This window comes from Aquarana catesbeiana, linkage group LG04 (assembly GCF_042186555.1).
Source record: "Aquarana catesbeiana isolate 2022-GZ linkage group LG04, ASM4218655v1, whole genome shotgun sequence".
Classification (NCBI taxonomy): domain Eukaryota; kingdom Metazoa; phylum Chordata; class Amphibia; order Anura; family Ranidae; genus Aquarana; species Aquarana catesbeiana.
Window position 1 is genome coordinate 456,611,190 of NC_133327.1, and position 13,465 is coordinate 456,624,654.

Consider the following 13,465-nt stretch of genomic DNA (forward strand, 5'->3'; position numbering starts at 1 on the left):
TCCGGAAACATGCTTGTAATCCAAAGCACTTGTATATCAAAGCAAAACTTCCCATAAGAAATAATGGAAACTCAGATGATTCGTTCCACAACCATTTATTCTAAGTCCTTCAGTTTATAGCCCATATAAAAAGATTATAGCAATGTGATGGGTTGTGTAACCATAAAATGTCCATCCACAAATGGCAGCCTCCACAAGGGGATTAGAAGCAAAATCCAGTAGGAGCTACAGAGTATAAAAGAGAGGAGAGGCACCTCTAAGTGTAGCAATATGGTAAAATTTAATGAGGGTACAACATTTAGCAACTCAATTGGTTGATGATAAACTACTTAAGGACCAGGCCCATTTTTCAAACTTGTTGTTTACAAGTTAAAATCAGGTTTTGTTGCTAGAAAATGACTTTATACATTTTTTTTCAGACACCCCAGAGAATAAAATGGCGTTTGTTGCAATACTTTATGTCACATCGTATTTGCGCGGCGGTCTTACAAGCGCAATTCTTTGGGAAAAAATACACTTTTTTGAATTAAAAAATAAGACAGTAATGTTAGCCCAATTTTTTTCTATATTGTGAAAGATAATATTACGCCAAGTAGATTAATACCCAACATGTCATGCTTCATAATTGTGCCCGCTCATGGAATGGCGACAAACTTTGACCCTTAATCTCCATAGGCGACATTTAAAAATTTATACAGGTTACCAGTTTTGGGTTACAGAGGAGCTCGAGCTATAATTATTGCTCTCGCCCGAACGATAGCGGCAATACCTCACATGTGTTGTTTGAACACAGTTTTCATTTGCGGGCGCGACTTACGTATGCGTTTGCTTCTGTGTGCGAGCTCGGCAGGACAGGGTGCTTTAAAAAAAATTTTTAAATTTATTTATTTTAGTTTTTATTTAAAAAGTGACGGCTCCGGTAAGCGGCGGAGGCCCCTCTCCCGCCACCGATAAAAGTGAATCCGCCACAGAGACCACTTTTATCTCAAAGCGGACCGCCCGCTGTTTAAAAAGATACCGGGGTATTCAGTGGTATTCAACGTCAAACTGCCGACGTACAATGACGGCGGGCGGTCCAGAAGTAGTTAAAAGAGGCACATCTAAGTATGCAGATATCCGGGGTAAAGCTGTGCACATAGACCCTCTTCCGCACCACTGGCTCTCACCGCTGTCAGTCTGCAATCATGACCAGGAAGACTACCCTGCAGTAGAGCAATTTGAAAGCAAGGCTTGAAGCGCTTATGGAGTCAGCGAAAAAAAATATTTCTGGTACTCAGCAAAAAACAAAATTTCTCCAAGTTAATTGACGGACACAGCTCTCTTCTATTCTTGACCATGGGGTTGTTAGCACCACCTACAGGAATAGGACACTAGGCAGAAAAACTCGGCACCGCCTATGGGCAGTCCTATAGAAAAGGGGGAGGTGAAGATGTGAGGGCAGTTGCCAAGGCTGACCAGCCCACATGGACACCCAAAGAAAATTGAATGGACCTTCTCGGTACTGATACAATGACAATATTGATTTAGTAAAATATTAATTTTATTTTTATTCTATACTAGTATACAAATAACATTGGGTTTAAAAAACACAACACAATATACACCACACGTTAACTGACTAATAACGGGTTCCCCCGTAAATTTCTGTGAAGGTGGGGTATAGATATTCCTCTACCGGTTTCGCGGAATGACCGCTTCTTCAGGAGGATAAAGAGTCTATGAAAGAACAATATATTAAAACCATAAAAAAAGTAGAACAATAAATACAAGGCAAACTAAATACAATGGGCATTAATACAAAAGAAGGCCTGCTCACCCGGGTGGACCAAAACACGGCTAGCAGCAGGATCCCACAAATTCCCCCCGCAGTGGACAAGGGGGAGTGCAGAGGACCGTCTTCCTTCCTCCTCCCTTTCCCCAACTCCCTCCTTCCCCCCCACCTCCCCGTCTCCTGGTCCCCCTTTCCTTCCCTTCCCTCCCCTCCCCCCCCCCCCCCCATCCTCCCGCTCCCCTCCCCCCCTTTTCCCTACCCGCCCATCCCTGCCTCTTTCCCTCCCCCCCTTTCCCTTTTCTCCCACCCCCCTCTATTTCCCCCTCTCATTTCTCTTCCCCCCCCCCCCCCATCACCCCCCCTTCCCTCATTTCCCATTCACAACGTGGCTCTCTTACCACCACACCTCCCCATTTCCTAATATTCATATGTTCACTATTCATATTTACCATATTCATTATTACCTCAACTAGAGACGGTCCTCTGCACTCCCCCTTGACCACCACAGGGGTAATTTGTGGGATCCTGCCGCTAGCCGTGTTTTGGTCCACCCGGGGGAGCAGGCCTTCATTTGTATTAATGCCCATTGTATTTAGTTTGCCTTGTAATTATTGTTTATTCTACTTTTTTGTATGGTTTTAATATATTGTTCTTTCATAGACTCTTTATCCTCCTGAAGAAGCGGTCATTCCGCGAAACCGGTAGAGGAATATCTATACCCCACCTTGACAGAAATTTACAGGTAGTCAGTTAATGTGTGGTGTATATTGTGTTATATTTTTTAACCTAATGCTATTTGTATACTAGTATAGAATAAAAATAAAATTTATATTTTACTAAATCAATATTGTCATTGTATCAGTACCCAAAAAGTCCATTCAATTTTCTTTGGGTGTCCATGTGGGCTGGTCAGCCTTGGCAACTGCCCTCACATCTTCACCTCCCCCTTTTCTATATGTCAATTTGGATGCTGGTACTTTTTTATGGTATATTAATTGAATGATATGTGAGGCCATACTCAACGTTTGACCATATGGGCAGTCCTAGCTGGTATAAACCCCCTCTCTGCAATAGGCAAACCAGTTAGTAACAAGCAGTACCAACAAAAAACCAAGAGGGGTGGTTGGTGTGTCCGTCAATCAACTCAGAGAAAGGGATTTTACTGCGAGTAATAAAAAAATCCCATTTCTCTTGATTTCATTGACTGACACAGCTCTCTTCTATTCTTGACCATAGGGACTTCCAAAAGCAATGTCTCCATAAGAGGTGAACAAACAAAAAACAGGAGAAAACAAACATGCCAACCACCCAAACTGTTCCTGGGGAACAAGGAATCCTAAGTAGCATCCTGCAAAACCTTGTAGCCCAAAGAAGCATCTGAACATGCAAGCACCTTAATGTCGCCAGAAAACAGTAAGTAAAGTGAAGACCGGTCCTTGGCAAAGGCGAGCTTCCCAAGGGGCAGCCACCATCAAGCTTCCGTGACCAGCCACCCCGGATCGTTGTTCCTGGGTTGACAAGGCGAGTCCGGAGCCACCAGAAGGACTGGAACACCTTCAGCCTCCATCCTGCGCAACAGACGAGAAAGGAATGGGAGAAGAGGAAAGGCATAAATGAGACGGTACTGATCCCATGGGACCCCCAGCATATGCCCGCCGCATCCACCAGGGGACTCCTCACTCCAGCACCTTTCTGTGGAGGCAAGGTACCAGAAGATCAGTAGTAGGAATGTCCTATTGCAGGCAGATCTGCGGCACACATCTGAGTGCAGGAATCACTCTCCTTGATTCAGCGTCTGACAACTGAGGTAATTCACCTGCCAGTTCCCAACACCTGAAACGTACATGTTGGAGAGAGCCAGTACGTGAAAGTTTTCTCATTGCAGGATGCGCAAGGCCTCCAGCGCCACTGTCACACACTTCACACTGTCTTGGAGGTTGACATAGACCACCCCGGTAGCGTTGTAGGATTACATTCTGAATGGCCGCCCTCGGAAAAGATCCATCCATTGATCTGGGCACAGCCTGATCGCCCATAGCTTCAGGCATTGATAGGCAGCCGAGCCTCTTCAAGCGTCCACTGATCCTGAGGCAATCCTGACCCAGTGCCTCTTCTCCCAGCCAAACAGGCCGGTGTCTGTCATGATCACTGACCAGAGGAGGAGAAATACTTCCAAAACTGTAGAGAGAGAGATCAAAGCCACCTGAGGGGAAGGCCCTGGCTGACAGACTCGCACGAATCAGGCCATCCAAGGAAGTGGAAGAGTTCTCCCATTGGCTAGGTATTCCTTCTGCAGAACCACCCTAAGGAGCTGCACAGACAGGACTCCCTTTAAGGCCGACACCAGCGGACCTAGGACCTGCAAAGCGGGACAGTAAAAAACTGTCTGCCGAACAGGAGCAGCTCAACTGCAGTCTGAAGTTTTTGGAACTTGTCCATTGTGGGAGACATTATGGCCTGCGCCGAGTTGAAGACCAGACCCAGATACTCCCGCCCTTGTTGGGGCCCCAGCAGATGTTTTTAAAGTCAGGAACCACCTGAATGCCTGCAGAGAGTGCATCGTGACCCCTTTAGTGCTACCTGGGAAGTGTCGTCCAGGCAGCCATTCCGGCGATCCTCCTTTGTTACAGCAATGCCAGTACTGGAGAAAACACCTTGCAAACCTCTGAAAAGCGGAGGTCAGACCGAAAGAAGACCCCAGAATTGACAATGTGTGTCCCCAACTACAAAGTCCTTCATTTTGGATCTGGACATAACCAGTTTGTGGGCCCAGTTGTCAGAGACGAGTGAGGTCCATAGCCCTGCAAAAAGGCAGATGGCAGGGGAGGAGGGGGAAACATCATGCAATTCTGAGGAGGGCACATATGCGGCTTTTGAACACGAGAGGGCAGGAACGTTGGGCACCACCAGTGGGGGCCTTAGAGGGCTTGACACCCTTCTACAAAAAGCCAGGGAAAACAAATATGTCACAGATCAGCTGCCGAGTTGATCTGTGTCTTATCTTTACTGCTGTAGGTCGGCTGGCACCCGTTGTTCCACTAGCTTGTGTTCAGCTCTGCTGCACTCTGCAGCTATGGGTGTCGCCAGCCTCACCTGTTGCTTAATACCCTGTTTCACCAAAAATGTATACAATTCCTTCCTGCTACTCCCTGTCCATCCCCTCATGTGCTTCTCTATTTAAATCCCTCTCAGACCACGTTCTGGTTGCTTGAGCAATGCTGGTTTCTAAACTCCCTGCTTGTAACCTGCTTTAACCTGACCTCTCGTGAACTGATCTCTTGTGTACCAACTCGGCTTGTTCTGATTACATTGTCTGCAGCCCATCCTCACCTTGGCTCGCTATCCAGCTCTCCTTTGCTTCATCCATCCATCCTTGTCTGACAGTGTCTTCTGGTACTTCCCTAGCGAGCAGAGTGAATCCGGGGGTCGTGACCTGGGGTCAGCACGCAGCTAAGCCCAAACCCTCGTGAGGGGGGTCCCCAGGAGAATACCGGCTGGCCCTTAGACTCCACGCCGTGGGGGATCCCGTGTTACCTGCTCGCCTGTGGGCTCACTGTAAGTAGTACCGTGACAAAATAAACCTCCTGTGTGCAAAATTGTGAAGAACTGTGCACCTTTACTTTCCTGGACTGTGGGAGGAAGGCACTCTTTCCTCCAGTAAAGTGCCTGGTGTCATTTATAGTAACACCAAAGAGAAGTTCACCCTAGTAGGGGAAGTCGTCTGGTCAGCAGACCAACACTTACAGTGAATCCGGAAAGTATTCACAGCACTTCACTTTTTCCACATTTTGTTATGTTTACAGCCTTATTCCAAAATTTATTAAATTCATTATTTTCTTCAAAATTGTACAAACAATACCCCATAATGACAATGTGAAAATAGTTTGTTTGAAATATCAGCATATTTAAAAAAAAACACATATCTATTCACAGCCTTTGCTCAATACTTTGTTGAAGCACCTTTGGCACCAATTACAGCATCAAGTCTTTTTGCGTATGATGCTACAAGCTTGGCACACCTATTTGGGGGCAGTTACTCCCATTCTCCTTTGCAGGACCTCTCAAGCTCCATCAGGTTGGATGGGGAGCATCGATGTACAGTGATTTTCAGATCACTCCAGAGATGTTTAATCAAGTTCAAGTTTGGGGTCTAGCTGGGCCACTTAATGACATTCACAGAGTTGCCCCGTAGCCACTCCTTTGTTATCTTGTTAGTCTGCTTAGGGTCGTTGTCCTGTTGGAACATGAACATTCCCCAAAGTCTGAGGTCCTGAACACACTGCTCTGTACATTGCTACATTAAGCTTTCCCTCGATCCTGACTTGTCTCCCAGTTCCTGTCTCTGAAAAACATCACCACAGCATGATGCTGCCACCAGACATGACGCTTTCCATTTAGAACAAAGAGTACTGCATAGATGATCAGAGTGACCATTGGGTTTCTGGTCGCCTCTCTGGCTAAGGCCCTTCTTCCTCGTTTACCTAGGTGTCCCACTCTAGGAAGTGTCCTGGTGGTTCTAAACTGCTTTCATTTACAGATGATGGAGCTCACTGTGCTCATTGGGACCTTCAATGCTGCAGAAGTTATTCTGTACCCTTCCCCACATCTGTGCATCGATACAATCCAGTCTCGAAGGTCTACAGACAATTCCTTGGACTTCATGGCTTGGTTTGTGCTCTGACATGCACGGTTAACTATGGAACCTTATATAGACAGGTGTGTGCCTTTCCAAATTGTGTCCAATCAACTAAATTTACCACAGGTGGACTTCAATCAAGTTGTTGAAACATCTCAAGGATGATCCGTGAAAACAGGATGCACCGGAGCTCAACTATGAGTGTCATGGCAAAGGCTGTGAATACTTACTATATATACACACACGTGATTTTTTTGCTTTTTATTTTTAATCAATTTGCAAAGATTTAAAACTAACTTCTTTCACGTTGTCATTGTGAGGTATTGTTTGTAGAATTTTGAGGAAAATAATGAACTTAATTCATTTTGGAATAAGGCTGTAGCATAACAAAATGTGGAAAAAGTCAAGTGCTGTGAATACTTTCCGGATGCACTGTATACCAAAGGGCTCGTGAAAGACAACTTCCCAAGAGCTGGAGAAGCAGGATACATCATACAAGTAGTTAGTCCTGGACCATATGATCTGCCAGTCCCAAAAAGACAATGGACACCTGTCCTGTACCCAGATCTTTGCGAAAGAGCTTGGCCAACTAATTCCTCCACCGGTATATGGTTGCCTACTGCAACTTAGAAAAGTGGGAAGCTTTGGATGTTTTTGACGGACTTTACGACGGACTTTCCGAATGAACGGACTTGCCTACATACAATCAACCAAAGTCCGACGGATTCGTACGTGATGACGTACGACCGGACTAAAACAAGGAAGTTTATAGCCAGTAGCCAATAGCTGTCCTAGCGTCAGTTTTTGCCCGTCGGACTAGCATACAGACGAGCGGACTTTTCGACCAGACTCAAGTCCGTCGGACAGATTTGAACCATGTTTCAAATCTAAGTCCGTCAAACTTTTGAGAAAACAAAGTCCCCGGGAGCCCACACACGATCGAATTGTCTGACGAAATCCGGTACGCCGGACCAAGTATGCCGTAAAGTCCCATCGTGTGTACGCGGCATTACTTTTAAAGTTTCCCGCAGGAAAAAACACGGTCACCAGGGCCCGGTTATGCATGGCAAAATAAGAGTGCTCATCCTTGCTATCAGAGAGAGATGCTTAAAAAAAAAAAAAAAAAAAAAAAAAGCAGCTGCTGGAGACTACCGGGATGGTGAATGTACTGAGAGTGACGCCTCAGACAGCGTACTCTCGCCCTAATGCGGCTCATACAACCAACAGAGAAGTTGGAGGAAGAACATCCAGCCATTGGTCAGTCAGCAGCAGCTGAATCTCAGACCTGGAGTGCCACAGGTTAGGCTCTCTCAAAAACCCAACTTAAGAGATGGAGCAAAACCCCAACTTATCGCTCATCACAGGATAGAAAGGGAGACCTTGTCCTGTACGTAACTCGTTCTTACAGAGCGAGCCGCCGGCAGGGCACCAACAAAATGGCTGCCAGTAAAGGCCATTCCAAGATGGCCGCTGCTGCAGCCTCACCAATGGGGAGCCATCACTAGAGGCTGGCAACAAAAGGAGGGCGGGAACCCACAGGCAAAAGGGCGGCATCTTATCCTGCCCTGTGTCTGTCCCCTAGCCCTGCCCTGCAGGAAGCAGTGCCTGGCTTCCAGGTGGAAGTGACAAGCAAAGTCAAATGTCCAAAGCAAAGATGGTCCACCCAGTAGTAAGCCACGGCAATTTTAAACCCACCAGAGACCCTGGCCCAGGAAAAAATAGTCCCCAAAAACCCCATTTTGAGGCTTGAAGAGGCAAACTATTACAAGGGGAACCAGAACAAACCCCACACTTCAGCCCCACCCCTCCTGGGCATCCACCCACCGGGGAAAGGAAGGGGGCAGAGGACATGGCAAACAGTGCCACCTGAGCAACAGAGGGTCTCTACACAGGACCACCAGGGATCTACATGCCCAGCGAAGGACTCAGGGAGGGCAGATAAACATATTAGCCAGTTGAACCCCACATCCCAGGTGGGAGGATTTGGGTTATGGAGGGGGCTAAACAGACCACCTCTAAGGTTTAGGGGGGTCCGACCAAGCAAGGAACTGGGTCCTTACTCCTTAAACACTAGGCAGAAATAACTGGTATGCCTATAACACAGCAGGGGTTTATACCAACTAGGACTGCCCATAGGCAGTACCGAGTTTCATTTTTGCCTAGTGTCGGGCTGTGTCTGTCAATGAACATAAGAGAAAAACACTAATGTCATAAAAGCAAACCTTTAATGATATAAATATGGTGGCAGCCACCGCTGACCTCCTTCTGCACATTCTGGCTACTGGTCATCTCTGGCTTTAATTTAAGCCAAATTTGTGCCTCTTATCTTGGAGAGCCAAAAACAAGCACTTGGAAAAAGAAACCAGGTCACTTAACTGCATACTTTCAGGATTGTGAGTCAGTAAATAAAGAAGCCACTAAATCACCAAAGTCAGACAGGAAACTAGAATTTTTTGTTAATAAATCTTTCCCTTTCAGTTGAGTCTGAAAGTGTACATCATTTTTATAATATTAACAAATAAATTCTGAAATACTTTTACAGCAGATTGGCAATGGAGTTTTATTAAAACCTCCTCACTTGAGGGGCGTGGCCAGGACCGGCATGTGAGAGGACACACCTCCCACAGATCCCGCTGCTAATCCGCGATTGATCCTCCCCCAGCCCACGTACCGATTATTCACCGCTATATGCAGCTGGATAGCGATCCAGGGATCACTGTGGAACATAAGCCGGCCTTCTGCACTAGGGGAATGACCCATACAGGACTGTCTGAAGCCGTGGGTCCCGAATTCCAAGATGCTGCCGCGATCATAGTGAAGGGGGCTTCACGAGGCACTGACAAGATGAAAGACTCGGAACCCACATCGCACAAGCCGCCAAAGACCCAGGGTAAGGAAGCCCCCAGAGATATGTTGGATTACACCAAGAAACTATCTGGGCTACCAGGGACGGAACAGGCAGCTCACTCACTGGACATTGCTCAGGTGCACAGGCGGCCATCTTAGCTGACAACTATGGAGATGAAGAGGCTGATCAGACAGATCCTACGGCCCTGGCTCAACACGGCTCAGACACAAATGACACTGCTCAGCCCACCTTAGCAGACATTCTTAGGGCGGTGAACAACTACACTGCATCTATGAATACTTTGAAAAAGCAGTTTGGGGGCCTACGGGAGGATGTCGCTGCTGCGACAGGATTTACAAAAAATCAGGGCGAGAACCACGGCTGTGGAAAGCAGTCAGTGACATGGAAGATCAACTACATCCTATAGCACGGGATACCAATTTAGCATACCAGATGTCAAAGGAAGTAAATGACAGAGTGGAGGCTATGGAGAATCGTCTCAGACGAAATATCATGCGCATCATGGGCCTTCCTGAAAGGGTGGAAGGTAGAGACCCCACAACATTTGTGGAGAATTGGTTTCTTGAAATATTCGGCAAGAATTTTTTCTCGCCCTTCTTTGCGGTGGAACACACTCAGGGTGCCACCTCGCCCACCCCAACCGGGGGGTCCGCCCAGATGCGTATTGGCGAAATTACTTCATTATCGTGACAGAGAAATAGTGCTGAGGCAGGCTCGGAAAAGGGCTAACATTCAACACAATGGTACCAGGGTGTCCTTTTACCCCGATTTTTTGGCAGAGGTCCAGAGACGCAGGGCCAAATTTGCTAATGTGAAACGCTGACTTCGGCTCCTACAATTGTCCGATGCTATGCTGTATCCCGCCAAACTCAGGGTTACAGTGCGAGCCCAAGCACAGTTTTTTGAGTCAGCCAAAAATGCTTTGACCTGGCTTGATCGTAATGAGCAGGCCTTAAAGCAGCAAGGGCGGGAGGAGGAGGAAGATTGACACCAGATCCCCTGGTCCACTTTTCGTTGCAAAGTGAAAACCCATCATGAATGCTTAATATATTGACTCAGGAACTCATTCCACTTGTTCAGATGTTCTCTGGCTGGGGGACGGTATGCGACGAACAATGGTCAATTTGGTTTGCAGTTTTTGAAAAACTTTTTTTCTTCAGCTGGTGTTCTCCCAGCGTTTTTAATAAAGGAAAAGATTCGGTTCAACAACACTGGAGCTACATGGTGCATTGCATATCCAAGTGGTACTCTTTGCTTACTTATACATACCTAATGCTGACTTAACATGTTCCATGGCAAAGATTCCTATAGTATCCTGGAATGTCAGGGGACTTCACTCTCCTCTCAAATGTACTATGATGTGCCTTAAAAAAATTAACCCTGGGGTATTTTGTTTTCAGGAAACTAATTTTACAGCAGAGATGGTGAGCTGTTTAAGGTACTCCTGGGTAGGGAAAGCACACCACACTCCAAGCATACCTCCTACTCCAGGGGGGTTAGTATTTTGATCCATGGTGCCCTATCAGGAGTTTGACAGTAAAGTTGACTTGAAAGGTTGTTTTGTTCACTGTCGATTTGGTTCTATGACATGTATACTGACTTGTGTCTACATTCCTCCACCCTTTACGGCAGGAGTGCTCAGGCTCCTAATTTCATAATATCCAAATGCACCATTGTTATGGATTTTAATTGCTGTCTGAATCCAGCCTTGGCTAGAGATCCAGCCCCTAGTTCCTCTGCCCTCTCCAGGGGCACTCACTTGGTGAGGTTGTTGCAAGATGTGGGCTGGGTGGATATTTTGCGACATAGTAACCCTAATGTTAAGCAATTTACATGTTTTTCGAAATCTCATGGTAGCCTGTCTAGAATCGAGCTTGGGGTGGGTAGCTTGAGCATGCTCCAGTTTGCCTCTGATTTGATCTATAGACCCAGCAGTGTGTCAGACCACTCCCCTTTGGCGATACACCTAATGGTATCCCAGCCTGTTACACTACCCTAAAGCCCTGTGGAAATTTAATGCGTTCTGGTTGAAGCAGTTTAATTTGCATGATGAAATTGTCCCGATGGCTCTTGCATGCAGCAATGGGAGGCCTTTAAAGCTAAAGGGGTATATCGATAGCAGAAATGAATAAGGTGAAACACGCTTCCTCCGCCTTAAAGGCTGAGGTGGAATCTCGGGTTCGGGTATTGGAACAACAGTATATTACAGATCGCTCTGACCCGACTAAAGAGGCGTGGCAGGCTGGCCAATCTGCCTATGAGCATTTGCTCTCCTCGGCAGAGAAGAAGAGATTATTTTCTAAACAGGTGTTTTTTAAAGGAGGAGGAAAAACCAGTCGCCTTTTGGCGAGGTTTGTGAACTCACATCAAAGATCCCCTGCCATAGGCACAATAAAGTCCTGGGCTGGTCCCCTAGTAAGTCCACCTGAACTGATTATGCAGGAACTAGCTGGTTTCTATGAATCTCTTTATTATCCTGGTACTACTTACGCACAGGATAACTTTGACCTGTATCTTCAAAATATATCCTTCCCTGAACTGATGGAGGGCCAGAGGCAGGGGTTGGAGGCCCCACTTAACATAGAGGAAATTCAGGAGGCAGTTGGGTCTTTTCCTAATTGTAAGGTGCCTGGGGAGGATGGGATCCCCACAGAAATTTATAAACAATATTCTGAAGTCTTGCTACCACTAAAGGTTTGCAATAGGTCCCTGGAGTGTCGAGTTCTTCCACCCTCCATATCAAAAACGAACATTGTTATACTTCTCAAGCCAGGAAAAGAATCAGTAGACCTGGGGTCATGAAAACCTATTTTGTAGCTGCAGAGTGACGTGAAGATCCTGGCAAAGTGTTAGAAATTTGGCTGAATGGAGTCATTACATCTCTCATGCATGATGACCAGGCTGGCTTCATGCCTAATAAGTCTACAGCCATTAACCTGAAATGTTTATTCCTGAATGTAAAGTCTACAGTGGATAACGTAGGTAGCAGGGCTTTGCTATCACTAGATGCCACAAAGGCGATTGACAGCATTGACTGGAACTATTTGTGGGCAGTTGGCAAAATTTGGTTTCAGTCCTACTTACATATCATGGGTGCGCCTTCTTTACAGCCAACCACAGGCTGCTATTAGGGCCTTTGGCACTCTGTCACATGGTTTTGCATTAACCACTTCCCAACAAGCTGACGCAGTTTTACTGCGGCAGAATGGCACGGGTGGGCGAAACGATATTATGCAACGTCGGGCGCGCGCCCCCCTGGGCGGCCGCGACGATCGGATTAGTTTGAGAACCGATCAGTCTCCAGGCCCAGGCCAATGATTTGTGGCCTGGACCTGCTAATCGGTCCTGATGAATGAAATCCTCCTCTGCCTGTATAAGTGTAAACACAGACGGGGGAAGTGATGTAATCTCTCCTCGTAGAATTATTTTCCATTCCAAAGAGAGGAGAGAAGATATCTCAGAGTAAGTTGCACCAACACTACAGACACAGTACACATAGGCACACTTGTCACCCCTCCATCACCCCCCCAGTTAACCCCTTCACTCTGTCACTGACACCCAGTGCAGTGTTCAGATTTTTTTTTTTTATCATAGTACAGGTGTCATTTGTGACACTAATCAGCGTTATGTCGTGTACACACAATCGGACTTCTCGTCGGAAAAAGATATGATGGCTTTTCCAATGGGATTCCGCTCAAGCTTGCCTTGCATGCACACGGGCACACAAAAGTTCACTGAACTTTCGACCGTCAAGAACAAGGTGACGTACAACACTACGACAAGCCGAGAAAATGAAGTTCAATGCTTCCGAGCATGCGCTGAATTGTTTACGAGCATGCTTGGGGATTTTGCACGTCGGAATTGCTACAATCGCATTTTCGGAGAGGAACTTTTTCCGAAAATCAATCTCAATCTTTTGCTGGCTAGAATTCGGCCAGCAAAAGTCCGATGGAGCATACACACGGTCACATTTTCCGACCAAAAGCTCTCATCGGTGTTTTTGCTGGCCGAATTTCCGATCGTATGTACGCGGCATTAGGGTACTTCGTAGTAGCCCCAGATAGGTCTAGGGCATCCCCCTAACCCCTCCAAATAAAGGTTTAACTCCTTAATCACCCCCTGTCACCAGTGATCACTATATTAGTGCCACGGGTCAGTTATTTTTTTTTAGCGTCAGGGCACCGGCCGT

General features: G+C 46.6%; 1 protein-coding gene across 2 annotated transcripts in view; it reads right to left on the bottom strand.

Annotated features, from left to right (window-relative positions):
- LYST (lysosomal trafficking regulator) overlaps window positions 1-13,465 on the bottom strand; it is a 556,505-nt gene that overhangs the window by 85,715 nt on the left and 457,325 nt on the right. The gene's annotated exons all lie outside the window — the stretch shown is intronic.